The 2,961-nt window shown below is 41.6% G+C and overlaps 2 non-coding genes across 2 annotated transcripts; both read right to left on the reverse strand.

The window, feature by feature from the left end:
- Window positions 1-624: 624 nt before the first annotated feature.
- Window positions 625-697, reverse strand: TRNAT-UGU (transfer RNA threonine (anticodon UGU)). Its single transcript has one exon. It is a non-coding gene; the product is annotated as a tRNA-Thr (tRNA).
- A 2,188-nt stretch (window positions 698-2,885) lies between these two features.
- Window positions 2,886-2,961, reverse strand: TRNAK-CUU (transfer RNA lysine (anticodon CUU)). Its single transcript has one exon. It is a non-coding gene; the product is annotated as a tRNA-Lys (tRNA).

Raw genomic sequence — 2,961 nt, forward strand, 5'->3', positions numbered from 1 at the left:
CGTTCAATGAAATAAGTGAAAGAAGTGTGTACCTAAGAGCTTGTTTTTCCGTGTTTTAACAAAATAATAATGAGATCTAACAGACAGTAAAGCCAAGGATTGTACACGGGAAGTTATTAGAACCAATTCAATGTCAATAAGAAGAAAGAAAATTGGATGAAAGAATAACCAGCCGTGAGCAGGAATCGAACCTACGACCTTCGAATAACGCGTTCGATGCCCTAGCCACTGAGCTACCACAGCGGCCTTCCCTCCATCCACTATTTTGGGTTTATATGTGAATTTAGTAGTAAAAGTGACAGTCAGCGCCATCTATAATCCAAACGACGAGTGTGAAACCACTCTTATGCGCATGTTTGGCGTCACGTAGCACGTGAACCTATTATGAGCGGGCAGCTGATTAGTTTTCCCTTTTATACAACGTAAACACAGCAAGTCTGCCATTACGAGACCCTCGTTAAATGAAATAAGGGAAAGAAGTGTATGCCTAAGGGCTCGTTTTCCGAGTTTTAACACAATAATAATGAGATCTAACAGACAGTAATGCCAAGGAATGTACACGGGAAGTTATTAGAACCAATTGAATGTAATTAAGAAGAAAGAAAAGTGGATGAAGGAATAAGCTGCCGTGAGCAGGAATCGAGCCTACGACCTTCGAATAACACGTTCGATGCTCTAACCACTGAGCTACCACAGCGGCCTTTCCTCCATCCACTTTTTGGGCTTATATGTGAATTTAGAAGTAGGAGTGACAGTCAGCGCAATCTATAATCCAAACGACGAGTGTGAAAACACTCTTATGCGCATGTTTGGCATCGCGTAGCACGTGAACCTATTATGAGCGGGCAGCTGAATAATTGTCCATCTTATACAACCTAAACACAGCAAGTCTGCCATTACGAGACCCTCGTTCAATGAAATAAGGGAAAGAAGTGTGTACCTAAGAGCTTGTTTTTCCGTGTTTTAACAAAATAATAATGAGATCTAACAGACAGTAAAGCCAAGGATTGTACACGGGAAGTTATTACAACCAATTGAATGTAAATAAGAAGAAAGAAAAGTGGATGAAAGAATAACCAGCCGTGAGCAGGAATCGAACCTACGACCTTCGAATAACGTGTTCGATGCTCTAACCACTGAGCTACCACAGCGGCCTTCCCTTCATCCACTTTTTGGGGTTTATATGTGAATTTAGAAGTAGGAGTGACAGTCAGCGCCATCTATAATTCAAACGACGAGTGTGAAAACACTCTTATGCGCATGTTTGGCGTCACGTAGCACGTGAACTTATTATGACCGGGCAGCTAAATAATTGGCCCTCTTATACAACCTAAACACAGCAAGTCTGCCATTACGAGACCCTAGTTCAATGAAATGAGGGAAAGAAGTGTATACCTAAGGGCTCGTTTTTCCGTGTTTTAACAAAATATTCATGACATCTAACAGACAATAATGCCAAATAATGTACAGGGGAAGGTATTAGAACCAATTGAATGTAAAAAGGAAGAAAGAAAGTGGATGAAAGAATAACCAGCCGTGAGCAGTAATCGAACCTACGACCTTCGAATAACGCGTTCGATGCTTTAACCATTGAGCTACCACAGCGGCCTTCCTTCCATCCACTTTTTGAGGTTTATATGTGAATTTAGAAGTAGGAGTGACAGTCAGCGCCATCTATAATCCAAACGACGAGTGTGAAAACACTCTTATGCGCATGTTTGGCGTCACGTAGCACGTGAACTTATTATGAGCGGGCAGCTGAATAATTGGCCCTCTTATACAACCTAAACACAGCAAGTCTGCCATTACGAGACCCTCGTTCAATGAAATGAGGGAAAGAAGTGTATACCTAAGGGCTCGTTTTTCCGTGTTTTAACACATTATTAATGAGTTCTAACAGACAGTAATGCCAAGGAATGTACACGGGAAGTTATTAGAACCAATTGAATGTAAATAAGAAGAAAGAAAAGTGGATAAAAGGATAACCAGCCGTGAGCAGGAATCGAACGTACGACCTTCGAATAACGCGTTCGATGCTCTAACCACTGAGCTACCACAGCGGCCTTCCCTCCATCTACTTTTTTGGGTTTATATGTGAATTTAGAAATAGGAGTGACAGTCAGCGCCATCTAAATCCAAACGACGAGTGTGAAAACAATCTTATGCGCATGTTTGGCGTCACAAAGGACGTGAACTTATTATGAGCGGGCAGCTGATTAATTGTCCCTCATATACAACCTAAACACAGCAAGTCTGCCATTACGAGACCCTCGTTCAATGAAATAAGGCAAAGAAGTGTATACCTAAGCGCTCGTTTTTCCGTGTTTTAACACAATATTAATGAGATCTAACAGACAGTAATGCCATGGAATGTACACGGGAAGTTTTTAGAACCAATTGAATGTAAATAAGTGGAAAGAAAAGTGGATGAAATAATAACAATCCGTGAGCAGGAATCGAACCTACGACCTTCGAATAATGCTTTAACCACTGAGCTACCACAGCGGCCTTCCCTCCATCCACTTTTTTGGGTTTATATGTGAATTTAGAAGTAGGAGTGACAGTCGGCGCCATCTAAAATCCAAACGACGAGTGTGCAAACACTCTTATGCGTATGTTGGCGTCACGTAGCACGTGAACCTATTATGAGCGGGCAGCTGAATAATTGTCCATCTTATACAACCTAAACACAGCAAGTCTGCCATTACGAGACCCTCGTTCAATGAAATAAGGGAAAGAAGTGTATACCTAAGGGCTCGTTTTTCCGTGTTTTAACACAATATAATGAGATCTACCAGACAGTAATGCCAAGGATTGTACACGCGAAGTTTTTAGAACCACTTGAATGTAAATAAGAACTAAGAAAAGTGGATGAAAGAATAACGAGCCGTGAGCAGGAATCGAACCTACGACCTTCGAATAAAGCGTTCGATGCTCTAACCACTGAGCTACCACAGAGGC

This window comes from Rhipicephalus microplus, chromosome 6 (assembly GCF_043290135.1).
Source record: "Rhipicephalus microplus isolate Deutch F79 chromosome 6, USDA_Rmic, whole genome shotgun sequence".
Lineage (NCBI taxonomy): Eukaryota > Metazoa > Arthropoda > Arachnida > Ixodida > Ixodidae > Rhipicephalus > Rhipicephalus microplus.